The sequence below is a fragment of the Podarcis cretensis genome (genome assembly GCF_951804945.1).
Source record: "Podarcis cretensis genome assembly, chromosome: 9".
Lineage (NCBI taxonomy): Eukaryota > Metazoa > Chordata > Lepidosauria > Squamata > Lacertidae > Podarcis > Podarcis cretensis.
In genome coordinates, this window is record NC_137178.1 from 68,103,287 (window position 1) to 68,117,248 (window position 13,962).

The following is a 13,962-nucleotide window of genomic DNA, read 5'->3' on the forward strand; positions in this document are numbered from 1 at the left end:
TGTGTTTATATAATTTGTAAAAGAAAAATTTTCTTTAAAAATTAATAAAAAAAAGAGAACAGTTTCAGGTTAAGAACGGACCTCCAGAACGAATTAAGTACTAAACCCGAGGTACCACTGTATTTGTAAGAATGGATTATATTTTTATAATGTATTTTAACGAGGCCAAAGAGATTAGTTGCACCCAAGTTATTTCTTAATGTTCATATTTCCAAAGCTTTTGTCATTCTTGCAAAGCTTTCTGTGCTCCAGAGTAAAAGCATAATCGCCGTCGTGGAAGACAGCTATCTCAGGTATTGTATCAGCTGAGATTCTGTAAGAATTTAGTAATCCAGTACTCACAATGGGAGTTATGAGCAGGGATGGCCCAAGACATTTTGGCGCTTGAGGTGGGCTCCAAAATAGCACCAGGGAAGAAGGGGTGAGGAAAGATCAACATCAGGAACAACAAGCAGTAGGGGGAGAGAAAGATTGACCTTGAAATCTGTTGCCCCAGTGGATCCTGCTGCCTCGGCCTAACTCATGAGTGGAGCAGTCCTGGTTAAAATAAAAACTGGAACATACAAATCTCTCCCCAGAGAGGCAAAAATGGGAAGAGAGACCTTGTTGCCGCTTGGTTAAAATGCTTGTAACCAAACCCCAGATGGACAGCAGAGGCAGAGGTTGGCTTGGTGGCAACATTTCTGCAGTGAAGGAACTTAAAAAGCAGGCTGCGCTACTCTGGTGGGTTGACCCAAAAGGGGTGACACCAGAGGGACATTGGCCCTTTAGGAGTCATCCCTCTAGAAGTCTTGATGAAAGTGAGGACACTTATGCTGAGATCTTGTTTATAGTCCACAGCCTTGAACAGTGTTTCTCCAGCTGTTTTTGGACTACATCATCGCTAGCTTGCGAGATCGGTGGTCAGGGATGATGAGGACTATAGTCCAAAAAGAAGCCGGAGATCTAAGTTTGGGAAAGACTGGCCTAGATGAATGGCGCTTGGTGAGAGAGCATGGAAAAAAGGCAATTGTCTGCCGCATGGGATGAGGACCATCGATATTGGTGGGCATTAGACCCGTTGGGGTGAGAGCTGGTAGCAATGTCTGTGTTGTTCTAGGTGAGAAATGAAGCCTGGTTCTTGGATGCTGGGAGATTCGAGTCTCTGATTGATACGATTGAATGACTTGGAAACTTTATGGCGTTTCGTATACCAGGCAGAGGGCCTTCTTGGTAGTGGTGCCCACCCTAGGGAACACCCTCCCATTAGATGTCAAGGAAATAAACAACTATCTAACTTTTAGAAGACATCTGAAGGCAGCCCTGTTTAGGGAAGTGTTATGTACTGAAGTTCTCATCCTGGGCCAGCAGGGGGATACTGTAGATAGTTATGCAAATAAGGGATCAAAAGTGACGTTCAGTGATTGGATAGTTTTAGAAAAAATTTACAGTTACGTTGTACTGGAGCTCTATATAAGCAGGCTGACTGAACCCTTCAGTTCAGTTCTGTTCTGGCCTGTGAATAAACAAGAGCTGTTTGAAGAATCGCTGTGTCGTCTGATATGTTCACCCACAACTTAACAGGAAGTTTTTAATGTTTGATGTTTTATCGTGTTTTTAATATTCTGTTGGGAGCCGCCCAGAGTGGCTGGGGAAACCCATTCAGATGGGCAGTGGATAAATTTATTATTATTATTATTATTATTATTATTATTATACAATGCTTTCCTTGTGTTTGTATGTTGGTATTACTCTCTCTTCTGTTTCATTTAAGCTATGAAACTAGGTGGGTTTACAGTGGTACCTCAGGTTAAGTACTTAACCTGAAACTGTTCTTAACCTGAAGCACCACTTTAGCTAATGGGGCCTCCTGCTGCTGCTGCGCCACCGGAGCCCGATTTCTGTTCTCCTCCTGAAGCAAAGTTCTTAACCTGAAGCACTATTTCTTGGTTAGCGGAGTCTGTAACCTGAAGCGTATGTAACCTGAAGCCTATGTAACCTGAGGTACCACTGTATATGTACCCTTTTGAACAATGTTGTATGGATTTATTTATTTATTTTGTATTCACTTACTGATATTATTTCTAATTGTTTTTAATAAGTTCTTTTCATTGTTGTTGTTTGTTTGATATACAGTATTGCGAACCGCTTTGGTCACAATATTGTGAAAAGGGGGTCTAAAAAATAAGCAAGGTGGAAAGCATCTGTTATGTACTGAGTCAAATAGGATCCAAACTGTAGCAGTCTGATTGGTCCTAGAACAATAGGATCCAAAAGGCAGCAGTCTGATTGGTCCTAGAACAATAGGATTCAGAATGCAGCAGTCTGATTGGTCCTAGAACAATGCAGCAGTATGATTGGTTGGCAGGAACCACCCAATCATGCTCCAGATTGAAGTGAATCCACAACCTGATTGGCTTACAGGAGAATTCCGGAATTAGCCAATCATGTGCAGCCCATTGTGTAAATAATGTATATAAAGCAGATACTTTGAGGGGACATTCATTCCTCCTCACCACTATGAGCTAAATAAAGAGCATAAAATCACTTGGCGACTCTGAGTATATTTCACTGGCGACGAAGGTGGGATCCCGCTGAGCTGACTGCCACACACAGCACCGCAGCACCGCCACCTGCCGCACCGCTGCCTCGCACCGTGTATCCAGGCTTCAGCTCCGGGACACAAGGAACTCAGAATGGCAACCGACAGCAGCTTCTCGCCGTTCAACCCAGCATCCGGAGACTGGGAAGCGTACGCCTCCCGTTTCACCTTCCTCCTAGAAGCCAAAGGGGTCACCGATGAAGAAGACGCCAAGAAGAGGGCAATATTCTTCAGCGTTTGCGGAGAGGAGACATTTGAAATCGCCCGGGCTCTCCTTGCGCCTGAAGACGTTGCTACTGTTCCATACAAAACAATAATGGAACAGCTGAAGGGGCACTTTTCACCACAGCCCTCAGTGGTGGCTCGTCGAAATGCCTTCTATGCAAAGCGGCAAGCCCCTGGGGAAACCATAACTGGGTTTGTGACCTCTCTCCGCCAAGCCGCCCGGTTCTGCAACTTCTCAGAGCTGGAGAACATGCTTCGTGACCGCCTCGTCGGTGGCCTTAGGGATGAGAAGCTGCAACGACGCCTCTACGCTAAGAAGAACCTAACGTTCCAGGTCGCTCTGGAGGAGGCCCTGGCAACGGAAGCTGCCGAGAGGTCGACGCAAGAGGCACGGCCGAGCCAGCCGTCCCAACCGAGGGTCCACCACGAAGACCTCACCGACGACTCAGGATCTGACAGGGAGGAGGTGCACCGAGTACAGCAGCGCACTCAAGCAGCCCACATACCACAGCTGCCTCGACGAGAAGGAGGGAACTGCGCAAGCTGTGGAGAAAGTCACGAGAGGAGGACCTGCCATTTCCGCAACGCAGTGTGCAGGCAGTGCAGAAAAGTGGGACACATCGCCCGGGTGTGTCGGGCTCGGCCCACCCGATGCCAGGCATCAGATGACCAATCCAAGAACCCCAGGTCCCGGGGCCCAACGCACCAAGGCAACTCGACGGAGCTCACGGACTTCCAGGTATACCAGTTGCCCCACCCCAACGTAGAGAAAATTTATGTAGAGGTACAGATAGAGGGGGCCCCATGCCGCATGGAGCTTGACACGGGTTCAACTCTATCCATAATCTCGGCAAGGACCTTAAGGAAACTGTGTCCTAGTGGGGGTCCCAAACTCAGGCCGGCCCCATTCACCCTCCGAGACTTCCAGAAACGTAAGGTCCCCACAATGGGGGTGGGGACCTTCAGGGTGCAATACCGAGGGCGGACACGGCAACTGGACTTACTTGTGGTCAAGGGCCCCTACATTAGCCTACTGGGATTGGCATGGTTTGGACCACTGGGGCTAGCTGTCACTGGGGTAAACCACACTAGCTTACAAGTGGACGTGGACGCCATATGCAAGGAATTTCCGGGGGTTTTCGATGGGAAATTGGGACAGTATACGGGCCCCCCCATTGCTCTACAGCTTGACCCCGCAGTACGACCGGTCAGGCTCAAGGCCCGCCGGGTCCCATTCGCCCTGAAACCCCGTATAGACGAGGAATTGGACCGGCTCATGGAGCAAGGAGTGCTGGAACCGGTGCCTAATGCCCCCTGGGAAACCCCAATCGTCACACCTGTCAAGCCTAATGGTTCAGTCCGCATCTGCGCAGACTACAAATGTACCATAAACAAGGCCCTCACGGCCCATGCATACCCAGTGCCAGTGGTCAGCCATGTCCTTGCCACCCTGGCTGGGTCGAAAATTTTTGGCAAGCTGGACTTGGCCCAAGCATATCAACAGCTGCCAGTAGATGAGACCACAGCAGAGGCACAGACGATTGTGACGCACAGAGGAGCATTCAGGGTAAAGCGGCTGCAATTCGGTGTCAGCGTGGCACCAGGCATATTCCAGAATCTAATGGACTCTCTCCTTAAAGGGATTCCTGGCGTCACCCCCTTCTTCGATGATGTGTTGATTGCCGGGCCCACACCAGAGGAGTTTGAGGACCGCCTCCGCACCGTTCTGCACCGTTTCCAGACAGCGGGTCTCAAGGTGAAGCGGGAAAAATGTCTACTAGGAGTGCCCCAGGTGGACTTTCTGGGATTTATGGTGGACGCAGAAGGGGTCCACCCGACTGGGGACAAGGTACGGGCCATTTGTGATGCCCCAGCGCCCAAGAACAAGACTGAACTTCAGGCCTTCTTGGGACTATTGAACTTTTACCATTCCTTCCTTCCCCACAAGGCGGCGGTAGCGGAGCCCCTACACAGACTCCTGGACAAGCGGGCCCCTTGGGTGTGGGGCCAGCGCCAGGAGGCCGCATTCCAGGCAGTCAAGGACTTGCTTGTCTCAAACTCGGTCTTGGCACACTTCGACGAGAGGCTGCCGGTGGTGCTAGCATGCGACGCCTCGCCCTATGGCATTGGCGCTGTCCTGGGACACCAACTCCCAGATGGAAGAGAGGTACCAGTGGCATACTTTTCCCAGACACTCAACGCAACTGAGCGGAACTACTCACAAATCGACAAGGAGGGTCTGGCAATCGTGAAGGGAGTTAAAAAATTCCATGATTTCTTGTACGGGCGGCCCTTCACCGTGGTGACTGACCACAAACCGTTGCTTGGCTTGTTTGCCCCCGAAAAGCAGACCCCCCAAGTGCTGTCTCCTCGCGTCCTCAGGTGGTCAATTTTCCTTGCCAGCTACCAGTATGCACTGATTCACCGCCCTGGGAAGGCGATGGGCCATGCGGACGCCCTCAGCAGGCTGCCACTACCGGAAACAGGCCCTGACCCAGCACCTGCACAAGAGGTTATGAGCCTGGAGCTGCTTCCTGACCGCCCCATTCAGGCACAAGAAGTTGCACACCATTCCAAGAAAGATAGGGTCATCTCCCGGGTCCTGGACTGGGTGTGGAGGGGATGGCCCAGCAGCAGCCCCGGGCCAGAATTCGCCGGCTACACAACCCGCAAACATGAACTGTCGGCCCACAAGGGGTGCCTGTTATGGGGAAGCAGGGTCGTTGTTCCCCAGCCCCTCCAAAAAAGGGTCCTCACAGCCCTACACGAGACACACCCAGGGGTAGTAAGAATGAAGGCCCTTGCCAGGAGTTATGTGTGGTGGCCGGGGATCGACGGAGAGATAGAGGCCTGGGTCAAACACTGCCAGGCCTGCCAAGAATCCCGCCCGGATCCCCCAAGGGCCCCAGTCCAGTCCTGGGAGTCCGCCCGAGCACCATGGTCACGACTGCATGTGGACTTCGCTGGCCCCTTTCAGGGGAAAACATTCTTCATAGTGGTGGACTCCTACACCAAATGGCTGGAAGTCGCACTGGTACCGTCCACTTCTACGTCCGCAGCCATCCGGGTACTACGCAGGCTGTTTGCTACCCACGGGCTCCCTGACACTCTCGTCTCAGACAACGGGACTGCATTTACGTCAGGAGAATTCCAAACCTTCACAGCGCAGAACGCCATCCGCCACATCCGTTCGGCGCCATTCCACCCTGCCACCAATGGCCAAGCAGAACGCATGGTGCGGACCACCAAGGAAACCCTTCGCCGCATGACGCAAGGGGATTGGGAGTACCGCCTTGCCGCATTCCTTCTAGCACAGCACAGCACCCCCAGCTCAACGACTGGCAGGAGCCCCGCTGAACTACTAATGGGTCGGCGCCTTGCAATCAGATTGGACCGCCTTCACCCCGATAGAGCTCAGGATGAGGTAGTGGTGGGGGAAGGCAGGAACCCTCGGACCTTCGAGGCCCAGGACCCAGTGTACGCAAAGAATTTTGGAGCAGGCCCTGCATGGGTACCCGCCACAGTCACCAGGGTCACTGGCCCCGTGTCGTACGAGGTGCTAACAGATGGGGGGCAATGCTGGCGCCGCCACTGCGACCAGATACGCCGACGATTCCCGGGAGAAAACCAGGAGGAGGAGGACAGGTCAGAGGAGTCCCAAGGGAACAGTGGGGCAGTGAGGCCCATAGAGCAGCAGGGGCCAGCAGGAGAGGCAGAATCAGTAAATACAGAGAGGACCCGTGAGGCCGAAAGGACACTGGAACCAGAACCACGACTGAGCGAGCCGGTTGCGCCAGACCAAACAGCCCCATCACAGCCAGCATCCTTGGAACATGAGCCAGAACCTGAACCCCGGACCAGGGAACACCCCAGGCCGCAACGCACACGTAGGCCGCCAGCATACCTTGAGGACTATGAATGCGACCTCCCGGGCAGGACTGGAACTTAGAGGGGAGGGGTGTTATGTACTGAGTCAAATAGGATCCAAACTGTAGCAGTCTGATTGGTCCTAGAACAATAGGATCCAAAAGGCAGCAGTCTGATTGGTCCTAGAACAATAGGATTCAGAATGCAGCAGTCTGATTGGTCCTAGAACAATGCAGCAGTATGATTGGTTGGCAGGAACCACCCAATCATGCTCCAGATTGAAGTGAATCCACAACCTGATTGGCTTACAGGAGAATTCCGGAATTAGCCAATCATGTGCAGCCCATTGTGTAAATAATGTATATAAAGCAGATACTTTGAGGGGACATTCATTCCTCCTCACCACTATGAGCTAAATAAAGAGCATGAAATCACTTGGCGACTCTGAGTATATTTCAGCATCAATGTCTTTTGGCTATAAATATTCTGATGGGCATGGGTTCTAATGTCATTTAGGAATGACAGCTGGAGCAGACAGGCCCCAACCCAATATCCTAGATTATATGCAATTATGGCTCGCAAGGAAGTGTATCTCTCGTATCTAGCCAGATGGAATGGCAATTATTTCATATTAACTGGGCCTCTGCTTCCATAAAAGAGGGTGTTCTGTTTGCCCCGTGTCAGCATTGCTATAGTTCTTATGGAGTACTTTAAAAATAAAATACCTACAACCGCTTTAAAATACCTTCCTTCCCCCCTTTTTGCAGTTTAATCTTTAAGGCACCCAGCTGGGCCCTGCTGCTAATTTGTATCTCAAAATAGTATGCAACTGTACACACGCAAAAAAACTGTGGTCTCTACCTGGAATTGGGAATGAAAATAAGGAGTTCCACAGAAATCGTGCAGCGGCGGCGCAGCAGCAGCAGGAGGCCCCAGTAGCTAAAGTGGTGTTTCAGGTTAAGAACAGTTTCAGGTTAAGAACAGACCTCCGGAATGAATTAAGTACTTAGCCCAAGGTACCACTGTATCGGGAAGTTTTTAACATCTAAAGTTTTTACAATTTTTTAATGTGCTCTGAGACACCCAGAGTGGCTGGGGAAACCCAGCCAGATGGACAGGGTATAAATAATAATAAATTATTATTATTATTATTACAGTGAGGAGGGAAAGTATTTGATCCCCTGCTAAATTTGCTTGTTTGCCCTCTGACCAAGAAATGACCAGTCCATAATTTTAATGGTAGGTTTATTGTAGCTGTGAGAGACAGAATAACAACAGGAAAACCCCCAGAAACCCAGAAGACAAAAGTCAGAGATTGATTTATTATTATTATTATTGTTATGCATTGAAGTTCTCACCCTGGCCACCAGGAGTATCGTGCATATAGTTTTCACTCAGGTCCACGTCAGTTATTTTAGGTGGGAAACCCTGGGTTGTTGTTGCTACAATGTTGACAGCCGGCTGCCTATAAAAGCAGGCCGGCTGAGCTGTTTGCTGTTCAGTTCTGTTCCAGCTTACAAATAAAGAGCTGCTTTGGAGAAATCGCTGCATTGTCTCCTATGTCTACCCACTATTTAACAATTATTATTAGCGGCTTTGATTTTTTTATTAAGCAGTATACAATTTGTGATAGCTTGCTTGTACAAATGAGTCCTCACGGGTCAAACATTTATAACATCTCACAAAGCTTTTGCAGCTCACACATTCAGCTTTGAGACATCAGGTGTTGAGGAAGCCAAGTGATGAGAAACCAAGTGATGTTATTTGCATGCATGATTGTATCTCCAGCCCCCAACTTCCATACGAAGATAGTACAGTGGTACCTCGGGTTAAGTACTTACCGTATTTTTCGCTCTATAACACGCACCCGACCATAACACGCACATAGTTTTTAGAGGAGGAAAACAAGAAAAAAATATTCTAAACGAAACAGTGGATGTATGATTTTTGTGGTTCATGCTGTGGCCACAGACATGTGATCCGATGGTGAGTTTGGGGTAGCCCAATGCAAAAATCTTGAGGATCCATGTGGATCCGTGCTTTGTAACCACGTTTTAAGTGGGGAGGGAAGGAAAAGCACTCAAAGGATAAGGAGCACACGTGGGGTGTGTGGAGAAGGATGCTGCTAATAATGCAGAAGAGGGGTATAAGAGGAGAAGGCTCCTCTCCTCTCCCACTTTGCTCCTTTAAAGAAAGCAGGCTCTGCTTCTCTCCCTCCTCCCCGGCTCGCTGAAAAACTTTGCTGCTATTTAGCCAGCTGAGTGGGGAGGAGAGAGGGACAGAGGGCCTGCTTGCTTTAAAGGAGCCAACCGGACAGGAGCCGCTTACACTCGTGTAAGCAGCTCCTCTCCTCTCCTGCTTTGCTCCTTTATTATTATTTCTTTCTTTTTTTCTTTTTTTTATAAATATTTATTAAGCATCTTTTAAAACAATCAAAGACATAGGTAATAACATAGTATTTTCAAATATCCATGTTTCATGCACCTCCTTGGACTTCCTCACAGCTCTTGCTCCTGCATTCTAGACTTATAAATTTTGCTAGCAAATTATTAAATTAGTTCCATTCATATGATAAACTTTCCCCAAATTAATTCTCAAATTTCGGAATTTAAAATCACACTTATAAAATACTTAATTATAAAATACTGTTTAACCAAAATTTATCTTTTCTTCCAATTACGCTTAAATTTATGTTTTTTTATGTTTGATTTGTTGAAGCCATGTTGTTACTAATCTTACATCTTTCTTAACATTCATACAATTTACAATATTTTTGTAAATAGTCCTTAAATTTGTTCCAATCCTCCTCCACCAGTTCTTCTCCCAGGTTTCAGATTCTGCCCGTCATTTCCGCCAATTCCATATAGTCCATCAGTTGCATCTGCCATTCTTCCAGTGTGGGCAAGTCTTGAGTTTTCCAGCATTTAGCGATGAGTATCCTTGCTGCTGTTGTAGCATACATAAAAAAAGTTCGATCCTTCTTTTGCACACTCTGGCCGACAACGCCTAAAAGAAAGGCCTCTGGTTTCTTAGCGAAGGTATACTTAAATACCTTTTTCAGCTCATTATATATCATTTCCCAGAAAGCCTTCACTCTAGGGCAAGTCCACCAGAGGTGAAAGAATGTTCCTTCCGCTTCTTTACACTTCCAACATTTATTATCAGACACATGGTATATCTTTGCAAGCTTGACTGGAGTCATGTACCACCTGTATATCATTTTCATAATGTTTTCTTTCAAGGCATTACATGCCGTAAATTTCAAACCTGTGGTCCATAACTTTTCCCAGTCAGCAAACATGATGTTATGCCCTATGTCCTGTGCCCATTTTATCATAGCTGATTTTACCGTTTCATCCTGTGTATTCCATTTTAACAGCAAGTTATACATTCTTGAAAGTGTCTTAGAGCTGGATTCTAACAGTTCTGTTTCTAACTTTGATTTTTCCACCTGGAATCCTATCTTTTTGTCCAACTTGAAAACTTCTTTAATCTGAGCATAATGTAACCAATCTTGCACTTTATCTTTTATTTTCTCCAAACTCTGCAACCTCCAATTATCTCCATCTTTTTCTATTATTTCCCAATATTTCGGCCATTTGGCCTCCATATTGAGTCTTTTCGGGGCCTTAGCCTCCATTGGTGATAACCACCTTGGGGTCTTGTTTTCCAATAAATCTTTATATTTCAACCAGACATTAAACACTGCTTTTCTGACAACATGATTCTTGAAGTTCTTATGTATTTTAACCTTGTCGTACCACAGATATGCATGCCAACCAAAAGCATTGTTGAATCCTTCCAAATCCATCAGTGTTTTCAAGAAGTAGCCAATCCTTCAACCAGCAGAAAGCTGCTGATTCATAGTACAATTTTAAGTCTGGCAGGGCAAAGCCCCCTCTTTCTTTAGCATCAGTTAGTATTTTAAACTTAATTCTGGGCTTTTTGCCCTGCCAGACAAATTTAGAGATATCTCTTTGCCACTTCCGGAAACTTTCCATTTTATCCACAATCTGCAAAGTTTGAAACAAAAACAACATTTTTGGCAATACATTCATCTTAATAGCAGCAATACGTCCTGACAAGGAAAGTTTCAATCTTGACCAAACATCTAGATCCCTTTTGATTTCAGACCAACATTTTTCATAGTTATCCTTAAACAAGTTTCTGTTCTTCGCTGTTATATTTACCCCTAGATATCTTACTTTTTTGACCACATTTAATTCTGTCTCTTTCTGAAACCTTTCTGATTCTGAAAAAGTCAAGTTTTTTTTTCTAAAACCTTGGTTTTTTGCTTATTAAGTTTAAATCCCGCCACTCGACCAAACTCATGAATCAATTGCAAAACCCTTTTAGTACTAGGCTCTGGCTCCTGTAAGGTCAATACTAGGTCATCTCTGCTTTGCTCCTTTAAAGCAAGCAGGCTCTCTGTCCCTCTCTCCTCCCCACTCAGCGGCTCTTCTCCCACTTCGCTGTTTCAAAGCGAGCCACGGAGGAGGGAAGGAAGGGGAACCATGGATCCTCTGCTCACGACTGCAGCAGATCCCCCCGCCATCCGTAGGCATTCGCTCCATAACACGCACTGACATTTCCCCTTACTTTCTAAGAGGAAAAAACTGAGTGTTCTGGAGCAAAAAATACGGTAATTCGTTCCGGAGGTCCGATGGATGCTGTAGTACAACAACATCCCAATTTAAAACCTGCTTGTATGCAGAACTGATTAGTTGTAGAGAGAGAGAAGAGAGAGAGATGTAATTTCACCATACAAACGAGGTTTTATCTATGGAAGGTGTAAAAATGGGGAATGCTTCACAGTGGTCTGTAAGTACAGTGGTACCTCAGGTTAAGTACTTAATTCGTTCTGGAGGTCCGTTCTTAACCTGAAACTATTCTTAACCTGAAGCACCACTTTAGCTAATGGGGCCTCCCGCAGCCGCCACACAATTTCTGTTCTCATCCTGAAGCAAAGTTCTTAACCTGAGGTACTATTTCTGGGTTAGTGGAGTTTGTAACCTGAAGCGGATTTAACCTGAAGCGTATGTAACCAGAGGTACCACTGTATGTGTGGCTGAGAAAACAGAGACAGGGCCTAAAATGGTTTGGAAATTTCTGCTTGCACCTGGGTCAGTAGCACCGTTCGGTTTCAAAGCAGAGACCCGGATCCAAAATACTCGATCCAAGAATGTGGGATGGGGTGGACAGAATGGTTAGGTGATGGGAAGTTTTGCTTTTACACATGACTCTGGCTAAACCATTTTAAGCTGAGACATTCCTTCATCACCCTAGAATGTTCAGTCCACATTGAGTTCATGAGACATTGCATCCTGACCTGTTCTTAGTGCTTGGTTGACCACATCTACGGATGAATGCTATATATTAATCACTAGTAATAGTTTAAGTCTTGCTATATCAATCACTAGTAATAGTTTAATAAGGAGGTTTTCACGCCTGTCCAATTCTGTGTTCCCTTTCCCAACCTTTAATCTATTGATGATTAATGCCTATATGCAACCTTTGCATTGTTTGCATTGTATTTGTGTTAACCAATCAGCAACAAGCACATATGTGACAATGCTGTAATATTCAATAAAAGGGACTCCCCGAGACATGCTCGAGAGATGCCTCCCATATGACACTTGTCATTCGTCTGTCGTTTATTTCAACCCAACAGTTAGGAAACTTGACTAGTGTAGAAGAAATTTTCTAGGGCAGGAGTGATGACGTCACCTGCCAGGGGGACTGACGGACCACCCATGCTTTGACAAGTGAATGAGGCGATTACAAAGTTTTCGAGTTTGCTCATGTTAGATTAGTGCCAATAAAAGGATAAAACAAAGAAAGTAATTAGGAGAAGGCTGGTTACTTCTTTGTCGGAGTTCCTACTTGAAGCTGCCGGTTTAAAAGGTTTAAAAGGTTACACCCCTTCTCGAGATATTTCGCATTTGTCAGAGCTGCCCAAGGTCCCAGCTCACAAAGGACCAACGCCATATACAAAAGTCTTTATTAAGGTTCAGTTTCCATTTCAAAGCTCTACGTCTCAACCCTAGACCACTGAAGCTCCATCTGAATCTCCTCCCCCTCGACACCAGTTCAAGACCCTAGCCTTGCTCCACCTCCTCCTTTGCTCCTTTCTCCTCTGGGTCCTTCTGCCCGCTGGGGTGTCGCCCTTTCTGGACTCTTCTGATGCTGATTCCCCGGATTCTTCCCCCTGCTTCCGGCGTGCTTTAGGACCTGGCTCCCAATCCGACCTCCCTGCTGTCCCGCGCTCCTGTACATTTGAACTTGGCGCGCGCGCCCAGCCGGCAACCTTCCTCCTGACCGTTACACTGCTCCTGTCACTGCTTCCCCCTTTGGGGGGGTTGGCTGGGTCTGACTTCCCCTCCGTTCCCTCACTCAGCGATAGGGGCGTGGTCAGCCCTGCCTCATCTTCTCTCCCCACTGGAGGGGAAGCCGGCCCTGACGCATGGGACTCTTCCCCCCTGCTACGCCCTGGTGGGGAAGCTGGTCCCGATCTCCAGCTGCTGCTTTGGGAGTCGCCGCTGGCCCCTTGCTTCTGGTGCGTCCTTCCCGGGACCCCCCTTGCCCTGGCCATCGGTGCCCCCTTCTGGGAATCTTCCGAATCGCTGGAGAAGTTCATGGAATCTCTCGGCCCACTGTCATACTCCCCTACGCTGCCCTCGGATTGTTCCCCTTTGCTCTCCGCTTCCTCTCTCCCCTGTGCCTCTGCTCCTGAACCCCTGACAGCATTCATCATTAAAACTAAACATTTGTGTTTGAGGTGGCTGAAGTTCTTTCATAAACAAGGTGTTAACTTTATTAAAGGTGGTTTATTTGTTACACTCTGGCCCTAGGACCTCAAGCCAACAACAAATGAGAAGGTGAGAGCCTGCTGAATAAAACGCCATTTACCTTCCCACCGGAGTGGTACCTATTTATCTACTTGCACTTTGACATGCTTTCGAACTGCTTGGTTGGCAGGAGCAGGGACCAAGCAACGGAAGCTCACCCCGTCGCGGGGATTCAAACCGCCGACCTTCTGATTGGCAAGTCCTAGGCTCAGTGGTTTAACCCACAGCGCCACCCGCATCCGGAGCTTACTTGAGGGTAAATGTAATGCTATACAGTGGTACCTCGGGTTAAGTACTTAATTCGTTCCGGAGGTCCGTACTTAACCTGAAACTGTTCTTAACCTGAAGCACCACTTTAGCTAATGGGGCCTCCCGCTGCCGCCACGCTGCCAGAGCACGATTTCTGTTCTCATCCTGAAGCAAAGTTCTTAACCTGAAGCA